Below are 22,265 nucleotides of genomic sequence, written 5' to 3'. Positions count from 1 at the left end.
ATTGATTGGTTGAAAGTACAATTATAAAACATCTATTGGGCTATGAAGTCAAATTGGTCTTCAACAAAACAACATGATCAGCAAGATATGGAAATCAAGGCACTTAGAGTTTAGGTTTATGAAGAAAATTGTAACACAGTGAAACAACACAGTTTACAAGCATGTGAAGGAAGTTAGAGAATTTTCCAATGAATTCTAAGTTTCACAAGCGAATACCACTGAGAATAAGTAATTCTATCAATCCATAAGAAAATCAAACATATAAACTCTCTGTGAATCTTGAGTAGTCAAATTGATCATTGTATTAAGTATGAAAAAACATAGTTTTTACAATAACACAATCTTTCCTTTACTAATGACAACTCCCTCATTCTAATTTCATATCTTGATTCATATATAGCTTTTACAATAAGGATTCCATGATCATTCATTAAGATAATTCGAATTTTATTGACCTGACACCTACCCATACCTAAAACAAACTATTAATTACAATAGTTGTTAACTGACAGTCCTAGAATCCTAATACAACTAGGAGTGTAACTCCTTATTATGCTGGAAACAACCTTGACTATGGAATAAATTCAATTTTTTACAGCTGATTCTTCTTAAATTCGAACTTGGTGATGTCTATAACCCCCCAGCTGGCCGCCAATAGCTTCTCCTTCATCTACCCTGAAAACTAGGAAATTGTCCCCTGCTCTGTTCTGGCTGAAAAATAGGTGTTGGGATAGAGATTTTTTCTCCTCATCAAAAATGTGTTTTGAAAAACTGAAGGAGGCTTTTGTAGACCACTCTGTGTTGAACAAAAACCTCTCTTTTTTTTCAATACCTTCCTACTGCCCATAAACTGTCTTTGAATATCAGGTGTAAACTGGAAATTGTGATTTCTGAAAAACTGCTCCTACAGCAGTTTCGTAGCGCAATTTGAGTCATCAACTTCTCCCATATCATAATTAATTTGAAGAAACTGAAAGAGGTTTTTGCATTTCAGTATGTTATTAATAAAAACCTCTTTCAGTGTTCCAAAATATGCTTTAAATTTCTCAAGGGACCTCCTTGAATTTGACTACTTAAAACAGTTTTTCTACTGAAAAAGGTTGCTTCAGTGATTTCGTAGCGCATCCAGTGCAAATTCTGGGTTTTGTGCTACAAAAACTCCTAACTACGAATCCTTGATTTCATAGCGCACATAGTGTATTTTCTGAGTTTTGCGCTATGAAAACTCCTAGGTGATTTCGTAGCGCATGTCAATTTTGAAACAGCCTTAACACATGACACCTTTGAATCAATGTGGGATCAATGATAGGTAAAAAAAGATTGTTGACCTTATTTGATAATGGGAACAAGAATCCACTCTATGTTTTAGACTTCTAAAAACATTAAAAATGAATTGACCTATTTAACATAAAAACTTTGGAACCATGCGGGCTGTCCAAAATTGTTAAAACTTTTATAGTGATAACACATCCCTCCATCAATTCTATTGTTTTCTCACTTCATTGCTCCCATTCAGGTGAAGATTGTGTTTTCTAACAGAATCACCTCAACCATTACCATCATCCCTACATCCACATACACTCCTACTACCTCTGTCCATTCATTACAACATCCTCACAACACCATCCAACAACATGATCAAGAATTCTAAGGAAGACACCAAACATTGCCAAGTGGTAATCTAGGAGCTCGACAGTAGCAACAACATCAAATCCAAGAGCTCCATAGCAGAAACAAATTCAAATACAAGAGCTCCACAGCAACAGCAGCATCAAATCCAAGAGCTCCATAGTAGCAGCAACAACATCAAATCTTCAATCACAGACACCTGCAAAAGCTAATAAACCATCAATAGACAGTAGAGGAGGAAGAAGAATGACCATCAGCAACACCTTTGATATTTTACAACTACAACATGGCATCAAGACCACAGGTAAGTATCCTACTCACCCACCCATATGCATCATTTGATCAAAATTTGTAAAGGTTAAGAGGTATTTGGTTTATAAGTGAAAAGGTGGCAAAAATGAACTTCTTTAATAAGTCAAAAGAAAATGCAAAAGTCCATAGATATAGTGTTGTTATGGAAACCATTTGAGAATTCTTGAAGGATTAAGATTTGGGGTAGAAACACCAGTTTACCAAAGACTCAGTGTACCATATTTCTTGATGCAATCACTCATAGACTCCACCATCAAAGTAAAGGAAGGAAATTCCCAACAGTTGGTTCACCATGGGTTGATCAGGATCCTCATTAAGGATGCCCTCCAAAGCCTCAGGATCCCCATAACATGGTCAGTCTTTAGAAACTTACCAGCAGAAGATGAAATCAAAACCCTCACCTATGATTTTAGTCCTTCTGTCAGTGAGGAGGAGGCAAAACAAGAATAAGAAGATACAAAGCTAGATGGGGATGAGATGGGTGAAGAAGAAACTAATACAGAGGAACATGCTGAAAGAAGACAAGGAGGATGATGCTGAAACAAGAGGAAACAAAGGAAGAAACTGACTGAGATTCGAAAGAACAGCAAAAGGAAGAAGATAAGAAAAACAGAGAGGACAATTGCAGGGAAAGGAAAACTAGCTAGCATGTATGGCCAACCTCTCCTTAGAGGCCATCCAGTGTAGGATGCCAACTAAATCCTATTCTCTTTACCTCAAAGAAAAATAGCTACAATTTCATATTAAAACACTAGAAAAAAGGAGCACAATGCCATTTCAGGACTGTAGATAGTTTATCGATCTTTGTGATCAAAGTGCACTAGAGGATAGGGCCAAAATGGTTGAGTTTTACTTTCATGACATGGCCCTCACAGCAATGAATATTTGGGATCCTAATGCAAAGCTATGAGATCTACAATTAATGGATTTGGCATCATGGATAAACCATGAGAAGTCAAGGGCTACAGATATGAAAGAATATTGGTCAGAGAGAAAAATGAACATTTTTTTCATCAGAGCTGAACAATCAAATCCCATGGCCCTACTCAGCACCCATAATCTAATTGCAAATGTTCCTCAGTTGACACTTAGATATCTTGTTGCCTAAGGGAAAGTAATTTCACATTTTGAGGATATATTTAAGCTGCTAAGAGATGATAATATACATGCCTACTAAAATGGAACACACTACCACACAGTTTGAATATCAGAGAAAAGAAGAAGAGGAAAAGAAGTAGAAAGGAAAGCAGGCTTCTATGAACAAGAAGAAGAGACCACGGCAGAAGCATGGGATGTCAAAGAGGCTACCAGAGCCACTAAGTTGCTCAGAGGATGAGCAACACTTTCAGTAGGGGGTGATGATGAGCCTCATTATTGAGTAATTATATGGGCCTTGATTGACCTTAATTCACCTCTTAGCTTAGTCAAACCAACTATGCTCACAACTTATTGCATACTTTTGATTATATTTTGTTCATGAAATGAGTTAGAGTTAGATATTTGGCTTTGCGGTCTAATGTGCATATAATGGAGGAATAAAGGATGAAAACAAGGAGAAATGCAAGTATAAAGGATAAAAGAAAAGAACTATAGTAAATACCTTGGTCAAGACTCGAATGGGACAAGATAGAGGAATTATAGGAGGTTAATCCTCCTCATCTACTACCCCTCCATTTGAATATTTCTCCATCAACTTGGAGTGCAAATAGCCACAACATGAGGACTAAAAGACAACCAAGCAAGTGAAAAGGACAGAAAACAGTTTCTTTTGAGTTGGGAGCCAAACCACCCTAATTTGGAAGGAAGTTGTTGGAGACTTCATATGTATAAATAGAGAGGCTTAGGAACTCACTAGGATTCAGACTTCATTTGTAAAACTCTATTTTATTTCTGAACTGCAAATACTTGTGAATTTTCTCTGTAATCCATGGTTTCTATAATAAATATGAGTTCTGTTTAAGCCAACTCTGAGTTAAACTTTGAGGGTTGAAGCTCTTGCATTAGGGCCCGACCCAAGCAACCACAACTTCTCTTTACTATACTGTTATGCTAGCTTAGAGTTTTTTTCTAGTTATTTGTTTAAATAGTTTCATGGTTTGCTTATTCATTTGCTTCAGTAGTTTCATGGTTTAGATTCATTTGATTAAGAAGCTTTCTGGTTCTCTTCATTTGTTTGAATAACTTCCTGTTTTTGTTCATCTGTTTCAGTAGTTGCATTTGTTGTAGTTTACTTTCAGTTGTGTTTTTAATTCACACGTTAGTTAGAGGAAAATATTATTATCAAGTTGTGCGCAGCTGTCTCAGCCTCGTCTCCTCCCTCTAGGACCATGACTTGAGATAGAGACCCTCCAGCAACCCCAAAAACACAGTCTCTAGTTCTCACATGGGCTATGGAGTTTGTTGTTTAAATGCAGTTAGCTTTTTACCCGCACTGGTTTTCTTTGTCATTTTCCTTTGAAACCGCCTCTAGCACGTTCCCCCTACATCGCTTCCTCATCATCTGATCACCAACAAACCTTCACAATCACCATCTGATTCAGTATTTTCTTCAACTGCTACCTCGCATGGAGTCCACCATTCACTTTATGAACTTTAAGTCCCCACAGTCAATCTACATTGCCTGATCCGACGGTTGTTGCTTCACCTGATCACTTTAGGTGCTTTAAGCCCCCACCGTCGATCTGCCTTGCCTGATCCAACAGTTGTCGCTTCACTCGATCGCCAACTAGCTTGGTTGATCTCCACTGTTGATCAACCTCGCTTGATCCAACAACTATCGAGCAATCTCGCCTGGATTAGTGCACGAAAGTTATCTGCCCGAGAGCATGTGAGAAAAGTGGTTTTATCATGCTACATGTCACGCAGTAAGGCTAATCGCATGAAAATTTTAAATACTGTGTACAGCCTAAAGGGCACACGAGAAACTACTTTCTACCTTAGAAACCCGCTCCCTCATTTCCGCACGTTGCTTTTCCCCGTGATATGATCTTCATTGTCCATCTCTGACCTTCACCTGCGCGATAAGATCTAAGCCATTCAACGCTCCTTTTAGCCTCGCCCGTCCATCTCTTGACCTCACCAACGCGATTAAATATCAGCCATTCATCTCCTATGTTCCCTTATTCATCCATTCACTCACCTAATCCCTCATGACACTATCTTTGTCATTCATCTGCCTTGCTCCCTTGTTCATCCATCCCTTCACTTAAAACCTTCATGATAATATCTTAACCATCTATCTCGTTAGTAACACTGTTCGCCCATCTACCTACGTAACCTCCTGCGATCAAATCTCCACCATTCATTACCTTTCACCCAACTGATCCAATGGTTCTTGTGTGTTGTTTCTCCCTCATGTCCTCCTTTCACTGATTTCGACCTTTGATCACTTATTCTGCTTCAAACCTAATTTAGCCTAAGTTTATTTGCTACCCCTTAGTCTAGTTTTAATGTTTTTACTTCTGCAACATAAATAATTAGCATTAAATTAATGTTAAATTATAAAATCTCCTTAGCATAGCTATTTGATTGATTAGCTAGGTTATGGTGCAAGTTTTCATGTTGTTTTCTTCATTACTGCAGTAGAAGTAACCCTCTCTTAGAATAAGGTTTGCTCTCCTTCCATCAAATAATTAAAACTTCTTCTGACTCTCTAACCAGTGACAATAGGAAGGACCTTCACTTCTACTTACACATATAGCACTGTCACCTCCAAGTTTGTATGAACCTAGGTTGATAAGTAAAGCTGGTAGCCCTGGGATTTGCAGCATTATTGTTGCAATACCTAGGCTCATCAAGCTCTCCACAGCAAACACGACCACGTACCCCTCCACCATAGTCTTCACCCAGAAATTGACTACTCTCGTCTAATCGTTATCGAGTTGTTGTAATAATACAGTATCTAACGGAGTCCAACTATGGCAAAATGTATTCGAGCCACTTGACTGACTCTGCCTCTTCAGCGCCCTCAACCAATTGTATAAGTCCTCAGGAAACTTGCACTAGAAAATTTCGTACTTGTCATCTATGCTATCAGCATATAAAATCCCCTCATGTACTTTGTCTATCGGTTGATTCCTGCGGACAGCTTTCTCTGCCACAAATTGATCTACCTTATGGTTCCATCAGTCTCTAATCTCTCTTTCAAATACCCTTGACACCATATTCTAAACCAGTTCTCTCAACTTCATGTCCCGACAACGAAACTATTTGTTGGCTCAAAAGAGTCATCAGGGAAAAGACCCTAGGTTCGGCCACAGGAGGACAATAGTGGTCCGTTATAGTCAAGGATAACACCAACATTTTCACCTCACCCCGAGGGGCAAGGAATTTCACTCGAGGCACCCCGTGGCCGAAAGGGAGAAGGGTTTAGCATAGTGTCAAGAGAATATCAACTGAGCACAGGCATTCACACACACATGTATTCATAATACATGAAACAAATATAACAGTATCCTTAACTCATATGCGTAGATCCATTATAAACAACACAGAACTAACAACATCCTCGCATCAATCTATGAATTACCATCTACATGCAATCAGACATACTATTTAAAATTTTAATGGGCCCGCTAGGCATGATACTCAATACATTAGAAGTCTCAACAACCATCAGTTCTTTCTTATATTAACTTAGAATAACATAATACATCATAATCTGGAATTTTTCCATAAACATTACATAAAATACCCAGCTCAGTTGCTTGGGTTAGATCAGCTCTACAACCCAGTCCCTCGGATCCTAGCACTCTCTCCTTCGGCATCGGCACCTGCATACCTCTTCTTCAACCAACTCCTTCTTCCTTTGGCGAGTTCAACAACAACCTTCTTCCTCTATGTTCTTCCCCTTTTATGTCCTTCCTGGCTACCTGGACTGCGAGTTCTCACTCGGTTGCTTTCTCTCTTGGCTACTTTTGCGCCTTCCCATCTACTTGGATGCCTTTGCCTTTTGCTACCACCTTGCCATCACTCCTCCGCAATTTTTCGTTATGCCACCCAACCATTGCTACCATATGTCTCTTTCCCGCCCTTCAATCAGTAAAAATTGGCCAAAATCATTCAAAATTAACAAAGGCCCCAATACTACTCCTATGTCTTGGAAGTCTGGAAGATCACTTATACTCCAATCTGTCAATTAGAGGAAATTCCTCGATCTTGGGAAGACATGTTCATAAATTGGAAGGAAAAATATCCACGGCAAAGGTCAGATGTTGGTCCACTTTTCCTAAATATTTAAGCTGACCAATATGGATATCATGAAACAAAACTATCTTTAACGATCAAATGTTGGCCCCCACATGGGTGGGACAACTTGCAAATCGATTCCAAACACCAAAACTCTAGAGACCAGAGTTTGGGATGGGACTAGCTTTCATATTGCTTGTATCCTCCTACATTACGGGCGTATGTGGATATCGTGATGAAGAATTAGATGATTTATCAAAGACATAAAAGGAATGGATCGATATTAGGAAGTGTGACCATGTCAATAAATATAATCTGAAACTACCACCAGACCACTCTCCCTGCTTTAAACAAACTTTAGAAGTTTTTTCCAAACAGATTTTGGATTGAAATCAATTTTCCTTATTTTTTTATGGAGCATCAAGAGGGAATTTGAGGGAGTAGCACCGGGAAGGGATCTCCCCATCCTGATGGAAAATTAGAGATCATTTTTTTCCTAGGCTAGGCTTGTCGTCAAATAGTCAAGAAGAATATTTGTCTCTTTGGAAAGGCTTGGAATTAGCATAAGCAATAAATATTGGAAGGCTCACTATGTTAGGCAATTTAAATTTTGTAATCAAACAAATGGAAGGGAAAAAAATGCACAAAGAATTGTTATCATATCAATTCTTCAGAGAATCCACCTCCTCTCGCTTCAATTTGAAAAAGTTGATTTTTTTCATATCTTCGAGCAATTAAACTCTATAGCAAATGATCAAGAAAAAAAGGAGCCACTCTGGCCTAATGATAATTTGAATTTAATTCTAGGAGAATGAACCTTCTTCCCATTCCTTAATCATGGGATTTTATTTAATGGAAACTCTGACTCGAAAGGAGTACTTTGTTCTATGTTTCATTACCTATGTGTATTCTTCTAAGGGATTTCTCGAACAATTATATAACAAAGTATGTGACATGTTTTAGTGGATGGATCAAAATAATTCGGTACTGGAAGGGAAAAAAAATAGACCAGCTCAGCGTAGAGTTCAAGCGTGGAGGATTCGAGGCTAATCAAAATTTAAAGGAAAAAATGTTGGTGACCAATGTTATTTTGGAAGGAATTATTTTATTTATATCGATATATTAATGTTATGCATATATGTATTAGTTTTAGGTTTTTATTATCGTGTCTATAAAAGAAATGCTTTCAGGCTAGAAAGAAAGAGTAGACACAAATTAGGTTGAAAATTATCTGATGTTTCGAATTTATAGAATGCAATAACATTGAAAAAAATTGTAAAGGTTATGGCCCTAATCTAGAATTTTGAATTTATATTATATATACCCTTTTTGGTTATAAAAAAAGCAATATGGAAAATATGGTTCCATGCAATCCATAGGAATCATCTAGTCTAATGATGTGAATTTTGGGTTTTGAAGTTTAGAAGTAGAGAGCAAGGGTGAAGAACATTTTAGCAATTTTATTCTCAAACTCTCAAGGACTATAGATTCATATTCCCTTCCCCTCATACCTTTTAGTATAGGTGATACATTGATATATGAGAGATTTCCTTGATTGGGTCAAATTCAAAATTGAGCATGGAACTTACGGAAATCCATAGTGACCTAAATCCCGTGAAGATCTCAAGGTATAACCTTAGACTAAGAAGTAAAGGATCCATAGCTTCTCTAGGGAAGAGGTATGTTGGGAAAAATATTGATGGGGGGTGGGGGGGCAGGTGAATCAGTATTTTCAAACAATTAAACTTTTCAATTTCATATCCTAATTTCTATACGTGACTTTATTGAAGGAAACCCACCTGTGTACACGACTGTTATTTATATAACTAGCGTAAATCTAGTAAAACACATTTTTCAGTTAATTCATCTTTTGTTTATCTTGAGTCATTGCATTAGTACTTCATTAAGAATTAAATAAATAGTAACCATGTGCAATAAGAACAAATTAAGCCATCACACATAATCAACACACATGAACACCAAGATTTAAGGTGGAAACCCAATGTGGGAAAACCCCATCATTGTTGTCATCTTTGTCTTCTTTTTAATATAAAGAAAAATTGTTTACAATATTGTATTGGTGCATAATCATACCATCACATAGGCACCCACTTGCAAAAGGTTACAACCTTTGCTCGCTCTCCAGATCCTACTGGAAGGGAGCTCCAACCCCCTGATCTCGTTTACCGACACCCATCAGAAGGGAGCTCCAACCCCCTGATCTGATTTACCAGCTACCATTGGAAGGAAGCTTCAACTCCCTCACTGAAGGCTCCAAACTTAAAAACCTCCTTGGACCATGTTTCATAGATTTTCGTACTAGATCCACCTGCTACAAAACATCACAACTTGTAGGCGATGTTTCATCAAATGTTCAGACTAGACCCACTATCAACATTTAAGCCCAAAACCAAATATCAAAGTTGAAACCAATTACTGCAACAAATCATTGAATCATCATCTGAAATAAAAAATCTTTGACCCAAGTGAATCAACCATCAACTAAAACCCAATCACTAAATCAACCAAATCAACCAAAACTCAACCAATCAACTAAAACCCAAACTTAAACAAACAGAACAGTCAAATCATTGTAACTAGAATATCAATCAACATATTGCCCATCGCAGAAACTATATTATGTTACTACAAACCTTGATCAACCATATATCAAAATATATACGCTACTTTACAATAGCCAACCCACATGTGTACGCACTTTCCATGAAGCATACCTTCGTACAGATCTTAAACCAGTGAAACCTAAAAGTGAGCCACTGAATCTTGAAAGTTGAACCGTTGTCCCTATGAAATAAATATTGAACCATACATAGATCCATTGCATCATTCTTAAATAATAATAAGACCTTCACTGAACTTCAATCACCTACATCAAGTATCTTCAACATTCTTCAATCAGTCATTTTGTCTTTTAAACATTACTGTTAAGCCCATATCATCAAGAAAGACTTCATTGATAAACAACATAAACACAACAAGACTAATTAAACTGATCAGAAATCCTTTTCATCAAAACCCTAGTTTCTGTACACTCTTTCCTCAATTCATATCCGTGTCTATACGCACTTTTTAGGAAACAAACCCGCGTATAGATCAAAATATATATGTGACTTACCAAAATCAAACCCGTGTGTATACGCACCCTTCAAGCTGTAAAACCCACGTACAGATCTGCAATTACTGGCTCAAACCTTCGCTACATAATAGAACTTCATACATATCCAAATCTTGGCATACACAGAAAAATAATTGCTCAAGACACTATCAACATTGATCAAATCAACTCATAATCAATATTGCTAGATCAAATCTATTGGATCTGATCCATCATCAAATTCTCAGGTGCATACTTAGTTTTAAAATCAGGCAAAACATTAACAGCCCATTACATGCATATTTTATTTAGATCTAACTATTCATAAAATATTCATCACTTGCACGCCTTTACCACTTTGATCTTCATCTCCTTATATAGCTTAGCCCTTATCAAATACCACAGGCCAAAACCATACTAATATCGATGGTATTCTTAGACGGGATCAAATAATCGTTGTTGGGCTCAATACCACAAGGAAATATCATGATAAGTACCCTTGGTATTTAGAATACCATGTTACAGAAACTGTATGCACCATTCCTTCTTCATACCCACATGTGTATGCAGATTTTCTTAATAGAACCAGCGTATACTTTTGAAATTTCATCTTTGTCATTCCTCTACCTCTGAACTGTTATCCCTTTGTCCAAAGTCTCTATCACATATGAAGACACATCTTGTTGACATCTATATCAAGTTGGTTTCCATCAAAGGACAACTCATCAAGTAGGTTTCCATCAAGGACAACACATTATTCATAATGCCAACAATCTCCCCCTTTGGACTTGATGGCAACCACTTTGGTGTTTGGTCACCACCACCTGTAGATACATGTAAAACACATCACCAAGTTACTCTCCCCCTTTGACATCAAGGGAAAGGGGGTGACCAATGCTTAATGAAGGTTGTTGTAGATCTAAACTGTTGAGTATGAACACTGAAGACTGACCATGCTCCCCCTGAGCACATGCTGAAATTTCTGAAGAATGTACAATGATGTACATGACTTTATGACTCATATGAATTTTCATATAACCAAGGACTCAAAATTATATCAATCACCTAGTCACAGTGGGTTTACATATTTGACATCATTATTACATCAACTTCCCAAACATAGTGGGGTTACAAATTACATCACATGTCCAAAAAGACTTGACTACAATAGTCCATACATGACTGAAATTTTACAATGATTACATCATAGGTATTTACATGACCTTTACATCAAATGGCGGATATGACATGTATAACCAAGACTAAGGACCTCAATAAGACCATGATAGTCATCAAAAACTATCATACACCACATATGATTTGCACCATAAGCATTTTCTAGCAGCAACATGCACTTCTTCCTCATTAATCAAGACCTTCAGCAACATAAGCAGCATCACCATTGATAATCATCATTAGCAAACATAATGCCAACAATTCATTATTAGAGGCATAGAAAATTCTCCCCCTAAACCTGTGTCATCTTTGAAAACTATACTCAATCAATGCCATAACCAGCAAGTGAAAAAATGGATTTTGTTTCTTCATCATCCCAAGATATACACAACTATTTAGTTCAGAAATCGTGTATATACACGACTTGTCTTCATAGGATCCACATACAGAAAGTGAAATACTGAAATTTCACACTTTTAGCTCCCCCTGAGTCTACTTTGTCTGTACTTGTGTACTGTTACTACACCAAAGGCATTGTCAATAGTATAAGTAACATGAAAATCTAAAACAACCATGGAAGTCATCATGAAGACACATATGTATTATTCCCCTTGAGATTACACAACACTGATCCTGAGGACTTGATAATCATCTTTTGTTCTTATGAGGTCAAGTACCTCATACCACTTCTGCAGTCATTATTGGAAGTATTTGTTTAAGGAATAATGACTGCAATTGGCACCATCTTCTTTTACTCTAAGTTTGAATCTTTCTCATATGTGTGAGAATTTTGTTCTTCAAACACATAATTTTTTTGGATTTATATATCCTCTTGCTATGACTTTTCCAGTTACTTCATTCATAACCTTACACTTGGTGGATGTAAACACAATTATATTTCCCTTATCTACCATCTGACCTACACTTAGAATATTCTACTTCATCCCTTGAACTAATAAAGCATCAGCTACTCCTCTAGTTTTATTAATTCTAGATTTACCTTGTCCCGGAACTTTTGTTGAAACATTAGTTCCAACAATAACATTACCATCTTGTTTTTTCTTGAGAGACTCCATTTTACTCTTATATCCAATCATGTGATGAGAGCATCCAATATCTATGTACCATTCATCTTCATCCTCAAATGAGAAGAGAGAAATACCACACCTTATATGTTCTTCTTCTTCCTGATTATTATGAGAAATTTTGGTGGATCCATCTTTTTCAGGCCTTCTGACATTAATGTTCTTATCTAGTTTCTTACCATGTTGTCTGTGACAATCCATAGACTTGTTCCTGAATTCTTTTTCTACATTCCCAAACTTGTTACAAGTATAACATCTTATATGTTTCATATTCCTTCTATTGCAATCAACGGATTTGTGACCAAACATATTGCAAACAAAACAATATCCTTAAAGTACCTGGAAGTTAATGATCTTTCTATGAGGCGGTTATTAGCTTGAAACATTCTACTTCTGCAATTGGTTGTGACGTGTCCATAATTATGACATATAGAACATTCATCATTATTGATCATAGGAGAAAATTGATTAACACTTCTATAGTTAGGAGTAAATTATTTCCTTTGAAGATTTTTTTCCTTGGTTGTTGATGAGGTTGACTTCTTATCTCTTTGTTGAGCATTTCATATTTTGCATTAGAATTCCTTGCCTCGGCTTGTGAACTATATTATCTTTCAACAGTTTCATGAAAACCAAGACTTGATTCAATGGCAGGAGACTTTTGACTACTAAGAATATTATCCAAAATATTAGTACTATCTTGAAATCACAATTTTTTTTCTTTTTCTTCTAATTTACCTTTAGATTCTTACCTCAACCTGATATTGATTTTCCTTTTATAGATACTTCTTCTTGATAATTTTTCAACCTTTATTCCTTCCTCCATTTGTTGTTTTAATTTGATAATCTCTTCTTTCAGCCCATTTTCTTGTTCTTCAAATGCTTGAAGTAGTTCTTCATTTCACTTATTTGATTTTTCAAGATTTACTCTTAGAGAGACAACCTCATCTTAAAGGCCTTCACAATATTGGTTAGATACCATACCACCATGATCCTTGTTATCGTAAGCATGCAATTTATCTTTAAGATTAACAATCATTTTCAAAGCAAGATCAAGTTTTGTTCTAAGATCAAAAAATTCTTCTAACCTATCTTATTTTGAATCAGTAATTCCATCTATCATTTTGGAGACATTATTAGATATAAGATTACCTGGAAGATCCCTCTTTGGGTTTTCTTCAAGGATTGCTTGTATCTTACCCCATACTTTCTTTGCAGATGTATATTGCATAACCTTATTTATTGTTGAATTAGATATGCTACAAAATATATTACTCAAATCCTTATTGTTCTTTTGCACTTCCTTGTCTAATGGAGGAAACTTGGTGTAACCATTGCACACTAGATTCCATACATCAAGATTCATTAGATTATACTTCATATTTTATTTCCATTGTTTATAATTACCTTTGCTTAGCATAGGCACATTTTCATTGTCCATTGATTCAAACTTGCCTTGATCTACTACTTCAAGAGGCATCATTTTTTAATATGTTTTCTCTTTAGAGTGCTTACTTTCACTTTTACCCATAAGTGTGAGCTCAATGGTTTCACTATCATCATCACTATCATTATTTCATAGACAAGGAAATGGATCACATTTTGAACAAAAACCCATACCTGATGATGCTTCGTCTTCTTCATTCTTGATCAATAGAAAGTGGGTTGCTCCCAAACTTGAATATTTGTTGACATCTGTAACTGTCACTACATCTAATATATTCCTATCAAAGTTTTCAATAAACATACCCTTTTATTCTAGGCCATCAAACTCATTACTACTTTTATCTTCAGATTCCATAAGTATGTGACAATCTTGATCATACTCACCTTCTTCACCGTTTAAAAGACCATCAATCTCTTCATGTGTATAAAAACTTTTCTTATTTTCAAACCTCTTCCTATTTGTTTTTGCAACTTCTTTTCCTTTCTCTTGATTTTCTCTATAGGGGCACTTAGCAACGTAATGACCAACTCTACCACAATAAAAACATTTGAAAGGAAGCTTACCTCCAAATCTTTCAGTACCCACTTGGAGTTTCTTTACAAAGTTTGCCTCTTCTTCTTCTAATACATAACTTGATTCTTCCTTTTCTTTCGTTTTGCAGTAGATTTGAAGGTTGCTTCTCTCATATCTGAAGGACCACCTTTCCTCATCTCAAATGTTGTCAATATTCCATTGATTTGATCAAGTGTGAGACTTTTCAGATCCTGCATTTCTTCAATAACAGATACTTTGGAGTCGAACTTTGGAGTCAAAGATCTCAAAAAAAATTCAACAATAGTGGTATATTTTATTTCTTCACCAATATTTCTCATGGAAATAACAATTTCATCTACTCTAAGAAAAAATGTTTCAATTATTTCATCATCATGCATTTTCAATGTCTCATACTGCATTCTGAATGTTTGAAGTTTAGCACTTTTTACCTTGGTGTTTCCCTCGTAACTTTGGATAATCATATCTTGCATTCCCTTTTTTATGTTCAGCTGTATTACCTTCATAAACTTGGACTTGGACAGACTTCCCAAGATGGAATTTAAATATTTTGCATTTGTTTCATATTTTTTCTTTCCTACAGTGTCTGAAGGAATAGAGGCTAGATATTGATATCCACTTTCAACGATTTCCCATACATCAGCTCCTAGTGCCTGCAAGTATGCTCTCATCCTAACTTTCCAAAAGACTAAGTTAGTTCCATTAAATATAGGATGTCTTATAAAAAATACTCCTTCGTGACTACTCATCTTGACAGGTCTCCTTCAAGCAATCAAGCTTCTGCCAAATAACCTACTCTGATACCAATCGTTGGGAAATTACCGAGAGGGGGGGGGGGGAATCAGTATTTTCAAAATATTAAACTTTTCAATTTCATATCTTGATTTCTAAATGTGAATTTACTGAAGGGAACCTACATGTGTACACGACTTTTATTTATACAACTAGCGTATATCCAGTAAAACACATTTTTCAGTTAATTTCTTCTTTTGTTTATCTTGAGTCAGTGCATCAGTACTTCATTAAGAATTAAATAAACAATGACCATGTGCAATAACAAAATAAACCATCACACATAATCAACATACATGAACACCAATATTTAAAGTGGAAACGCAATGTGGGAAAAAACCATTGTTGTTGCCATCTCTGTCTTCTTTTTAATATAAAGAAAAACTTCTTACAATCTTGTACTGGTGCAAACTCATACCTACACGCAGGAACCCAACTACAGAAGGCTACAACCTTCGCTCATTCTTCAGCTCCTACTAGAAGGGAGGTCCAACCCCCTGATCTCGTTTACTGACACCCACTGGAAGGGAGCTCCAACCCCCTAATCTGATTTACCAGCTACCACTAGAAGGAAGCTTCAACTCCCTCAGTGAAGGCTCTAAGATTCAACACCTCCATGGACCATGTTTCATAAATATTCATACTGGATCCACCTGCTATAAACCATCACAATTGTAGGCCATGTTTCGTCAAATTTTCATACTGGACCCGCTATCAACATTTAAGCCCAAAACCAAATATCAAAGCTAAAATTGATTACTACAATAAATCACTTAACCATCATCTGAAATAACCAATCTCTGACCCAACTGAATCAACCAAATCAACCAAAACTCAACCAATCAACTAAAACCCAAACTTAAACAAACAGAAAAGTCAGATCACTGTAACCAGAATATCAATCAACATATTGCACATTGCAGAAACTAGATTATGTTACTACAAACCCTAATCAACCATATATCAAAATATATATGCTACTTTACAGTAGCCAACCCGCATGTGTACGCGCTTTCCATGAAGCATACCCACGTAGAGATCCTAAACCAGTGAAACCTAAAAGTGAACCACTGAATCCTGAAAGCTGAACCAATGTCACTCTGAAATAAATATTGAATCATACATAGATCCATTGCATCATTCTTAAACAATCATAGAAGCTTCACTGAACTTCAATCACAAACAGCGAGTATCTTCAACATTCAGACATTTTTTCTTTTAAACATTATTGTTAAACCCATATCATCAATAAATACTTCATTGATAGACAGCAGAAACACAAGAAGACTGATTAAATTGATCAGACATCCTTTTCATCAAAACCCTAGTTTCTGTACGCTCTTTCCTCAAATCATATTCATGTGTATATGCGCTTTTTGTGAAACAAACCCACGTATAGATCATAATATATACACAACTTACCAGAATCAAACCCATGTGTATACACACCCTTTAGGTTGTAAAACCTGCGTACAGATCTGTAATTACTGGCTCAAACCTTCTCTACATCATAGAACTTCATAATACCTAGATCTCGGCATACAAAGAAAAATAATCCGTCGATACATTATCAACACTGATCAAATCAAATCATTATCAATATTGTCATCTCAAATCTATTGGATCTGATCCATCATAAAATTCTCAGGTGCATACTTAGTTTTAGATCAATCAAAACATTAATAGCCCATTACATGCATATTTGCTTCAAATCTAACTATTCATAAAATATTCATCACTTGCACACCTTTACCACTTTGATCATCATCTCCTTATATAGCTTAGCCCTTATTCAATACCACAGGTCAAAACCATACTAATGCCAATGGTATTCTTAGATAGGATCAAATATCTTTTGTTGGGATTAATACTGGAAGGAAATATCGTGGTAAGTACCCTTGGTATTTAGAATACCATGGTGTAGAAACCATACGCACCTTTCCTTCTTCATACCCACATGTGTACGCAACTTTGCTTAGCATAACCTGCGTATACTTCTTGGAATTTCATCTTTGTCATTCCTTTGCCTCTCAATTGTTATCCCTTTGTCCAAACTCTCTGTCACATCTGGAGACACATTGTGTTGACATTTGTATGAAGTCGGTTTCCATCAAAGGAAAAATTATCAACTAGGTTTCCATCAAGGACAACACATTAGTCATAATTCCAACAAGGTATTTATATTATAAAGGTCAAACATCTTCACACTTAGGAAGAAAGTCATGTATGTCATTGGTTTCAAAATAAACATGTTTAGGAATAAAATGTGGTAAGTAGTTGTCCTTTGTCCAAGATCTTAAACAAAACTCCCTTAAATATGTTATAAAGAAATTATTTTAACCCTATATTGTCAAGGGCTAGCTCATATCTCAAAAATATTTTCTTTAAACAATTAGTAGAGGTAACAAATCGATCTATCATTTGTTTGCAAGATATTGTCACTGACATGAAGAAAAAAATTCATTAACTTTCAAAATTATTTGGGAACTATGAATTCAAATTTATTGAAGTTATAAGGAGATTTATGGAGGTGGGGAGGCATGAATAGGTTGAATAAAGGTTCCTTTTTCCTTACTAATTCATGGCTCTCTTCATAAGTATAGAGGCATCATTGTTACCTTTGGACCTTGGAAAATAAATAACTCTACTGAATATTTATGGACCCTATTTGAATCAAGTGGAATACTAGGACAAGGCCTTCTAAATGGAATGGATCCATAATGGTTTGGTTGTGGTGGATGGGGACTTATATTTTTCTTTGGGAGATTTAGAAGTTTGGGGACTAGCTACAAAAAGGGATTGTCTATTATGATACTTTATACAAAAAATGGAGGAAGTTGACTTGATGGATATTGAACACAAAAAACTAAATCCAACATCGAGAAACAAGAGAACAATACAAGTTTGCATTGTAAAAAGATTAGATCACTTTTTGATCTCTAAATCATTTCTTGAAGAATTCGTTAAAATTTGACAATTCAAAAATAAATAAATAAATAAAACATTTTAAATTAAAAACAGAAATAAAAAAGAGCATTTTAAATTAAAAGAGTAGCATAATTAGTAAGATATTAGGAATAAATAAAAAATATGAATGAGGATAAATTTAAACAAATAAATAACAACTTAAATTAGGCCAATATTTTTTTAAGAAAATATATTATTATTATTATTATTATTATGACAAAGTAATATGACAAAATTCTCATAATCACCCTCCTCTCCCTTTCTATCCCACGTCCCCCTCCCATTATACAAGCATGACCATCAAGAAGTTGGTTTTAAACCCATCACTTGAGGATTGGGTAAGGGCAGAGAGCAAGGGATGGCCTACCACTTGAGGTATACATCTAAGCAAAGGGAAGGCGATAATCCACTAGTTGAGTTCATGTGCGAGCCAAGAGGAGGGGTTCAACCACTTAAGATCCACATGCAAGTAGAGGGAAGGAGGTGACTTGAACCTTGAGGGTTTGTTTTTATTTTTAATTTTAATTTTAATCGTTCTTTTTTAATTTTATTTTTTAATTCAAAATACTCATTTTTTTTTATTTTTCTTTTAAGAGGCTTATTTTTTTCCTTTGTCCTTATTTTTGCAATTCTATGCCCAAAATGGATTTAAAAAATGTTATGAGTAGAACCACATTCTAATTCGAGTGTTGATTTTGATGTTTTGGTTCACAATAGCACCAATTGTCAAGATCTTGGTGTCAAACAAGTTTCAATTTTTATATTTTATAAGAAGGGGTTGCTAATAGCAACATCAACTTTTGATTATCAAGGTGATGATTTCATATAATTTACAATTTTTAACTTGAAAAAAAAATGCAACACATTGCTTTCGATTTGGGGATCACTTAAGGTTTTTTTTCTACAACATTACATGTCATAGATGCAATTTATAATTTAACTTAAAAAAAGGGTGTGACCAATAGCACCACTTTTTGAAATGAGAGTAAAAGTAGTCATAAATGCAACCTCTGAAAAAGAGTACTATAGAGATTCCTCATCAAGTTAGTAACTATATTTTTATTGCAAGAAACAATGTTGGAAGGGAAGAGTTAGTGGAGGCATTAAGTAAATTACTCAAAATGGTGGTAATTTTAGCTTTAGATGTAAATGATTTATCAAGGATCTCATCACTGGGTGAAAAATAAATTTAATTTATTGGATTCCCCTTTTATTGTAGTTTGTATTTATAAATAATTGTGTATTCAAGAACTCATATATAGTTTGTATTATATAATGCTATGTTCCATATCGGAAAAATAAAACATCAGGGGACAGTTATTTTACTAATTAGATCACTTATTTATACAAAGGATTTGACTTTCATTTTAAGTAGAAGGAGTTAATGCAAGATGAGATAGACTTCTAGCATGATTAATATTCAAATTAAAGGGGGTGGGACTAGTGGATTTGGAGACCATCAAGACGGTTTCAAATCACAATTTGGAAGGTGATATAGTGTCTAAGAGATTGGAATGTTCCTTGCATTTGATAATGTTTTAATCGAGGTAGAGAAAATCCAATCCTAGGAGGATGTTGTGGGGATATGGGGGAGTATGGGGAAGTTTTCTAACCATTTCTATGTTTTGAAAACCTCAATAAGAAAAAATAGAAATAGAAGTAACTCCATGACTTGAGAATGATAATGAAGAATGAATGAGGCTTCTCTTCAAGGGAGAAACCTCCTTTTTACAATATAAAAAATTCACAATATGGAACAATATCTAAAACTATATTTATTTAGTATATACATGAAACAAAGGATACAATTACAATTAAAGGGTGGACTAATGGACCAATAAGGATAGCACTAATTTAACACAGAAATGTAATAACTCAATGTCTAGGGCTTAATAAGTGATAACCTCAACACATGATTATATGTGGATGTCTATGAATGAAGAACCCATCTTACATGTCACCTCTTATATTGGTATGTTTTTTCACTTGACGAGGTACTTAGGAATTTCTCGATTTCACAATTTCTTGATCCATATTTCATGGATTACTTCTATTTCCAGTATGAGTTTCCCTTCTTCATTAAGTTTACTAAAATAGTATGAATCAGGATCTTGTCACTAATTACCTTCCTTAATCAATAACACAAAGTATTGGACGTACACATGAAGATAGAGACAGCTCCAAATTTTAAGCCATACTTCGAATCCTGTATAACACCTTATAGGGACCATAGTACTTGGGTGCTAAGTTCTTATCCTTCTATTATTTCTTAATGGGCATATATTTGTACTACTGTAGACTCATAAAAACATAATTCCCCACTTCCAATTCCCTTTCGCTACAATGTTGATTCACTTGTTGTTTTATCGTATTTTGTTTTATGGACAAGTTGTCCTTCAATAGTTGGATAAGCTCTTTTTTGTGCTTTAAATGGTTTTCCAATGCTTGAACATTCGATTTACCTCTCAAGGGTGATGTGACAAATGGAGGATCATAGCCATTATGTGCCAATAATGGATAATTTTTTTTATGAAGTATCAAAGAATGTGTTGTACCACCATAATCCATTGTATATGTTTTCATATGAAAAGCAATGAAGACACCATTAAATAAATTTATTTAGAATCACACTTTTCGTATTGGATTGAGAATGGTTAGAGTTGTGAGCTAATTGAGTACCCAAATAAGAAAATAATTCAATCCAAAAATTACTAGTTAGAATTGGATCTCTATCACTTACAATAATCTTGGGGATTTCAAGAAGCTTATAAACCATTTCCATGAATGTTGCAGCCATTATACTTTATTTAAGAGATGAAAAGGAGAGAAAAAAATGGGCATAATTTGTGAGTTGGTACCCCACTACCAAGATGGCATTCTTTCCTTTGTACTTTAGTAGACTTGTAATAAAACCCATTGATACATCTTCCCAAAATTGACTTAGTATTGCTAATTGTTTTCAAATACCCAAGGTCTTGATTATATCTCCGTTATTCTATTCGAAAACCAAACATTTCACAACCATAAACTTTGAACATTTATCACATTTGTGTGTTTCTTCTAAATATAATCATTGTTCCAAGAAGCACTACAAACTATCATGATTTATATTTTCCTTGAAATGTCTTCCTATTAGGTAAGGGAAACATCTCTTAACTACATGCAATATGGAAAACAATTCATTTTCATAAATGGGTTTGAGTAAGCTCTTTCCTTTAAGCTATTTTCTTTTAAAGACAATGGATATTCCTTCTTACATTAAAACTACACCAATTTCATTCCCTAAGGCATCACACTCCAAAATAAAAAAAAATTGGAAGTCAAGCATGTCCAGAACAAGAGTTGTACACATAGACTTCTTAAGTTTTTCAAAAAATTTGGTTTCTTCTTTAGTCTAAGAAAATGCTTTATTTTCTAATAACATTGTTACAAGTACTACTATTTACCATAATTCGTAACAAACTTGTCCTATTATCCTACCAATTCTAAGAATTCTCTAATATTCATCAATATTTTCATAATTGGTCATTCTCTCATAGCTTTAATTTTGTTATGGTCCAATTTAACTCATTAATGAGGTAAAATATGACTCAAATATTCCACTTTCTGAAGCTCAAAGACACACATGGAAGGATTTGCATTTAGTTGTTTCTAATCCAATAGTTTTAATACCATGTGAATATGTTGTACATGCTCTTCCCAAGATTTCTCATAGATTAATATATCATTTAAAAAAACTCACACAAATTTTTAAGGGTTTTAAAATAGAATCTTTCAAGCTTTTAAGTGTGGAAGGTGCATTAGCAAGGCCAAGTGGCATCACCAAAAACTCATAATCATGACATCCCTATGTTCTAAACGTTGTTTTGGAGATATCTTCTTGACTCATTCTTAATTTGATGATATCCAAAATGGATATCTAACTTGGAAAATTAAATTTCTCCTTCCAATCCATCTAATAGTTCATCAATGATAGGAATGGGAAACTTAACTTTAACTGTGT

This window comes from Pinus tabuliformis, chromosome J (genome assembly GCF_031772625.1).
Source record: "Pinus tabuliformis cultivar Carrire ecotype Pingquan chromosome J, CPIR1, whole genome shotgun sequence".
NCBI lineage: Eukaryota > Viridiplantae > Streptophyta > Pinopsida > Pinales > Pinaceae > Pinus > Pinus tabuliformis.
The sequence above is the reverse complement of the archived record's forward strand: the minus strand, read 5'-3'. Positions refer to the sequence as shown.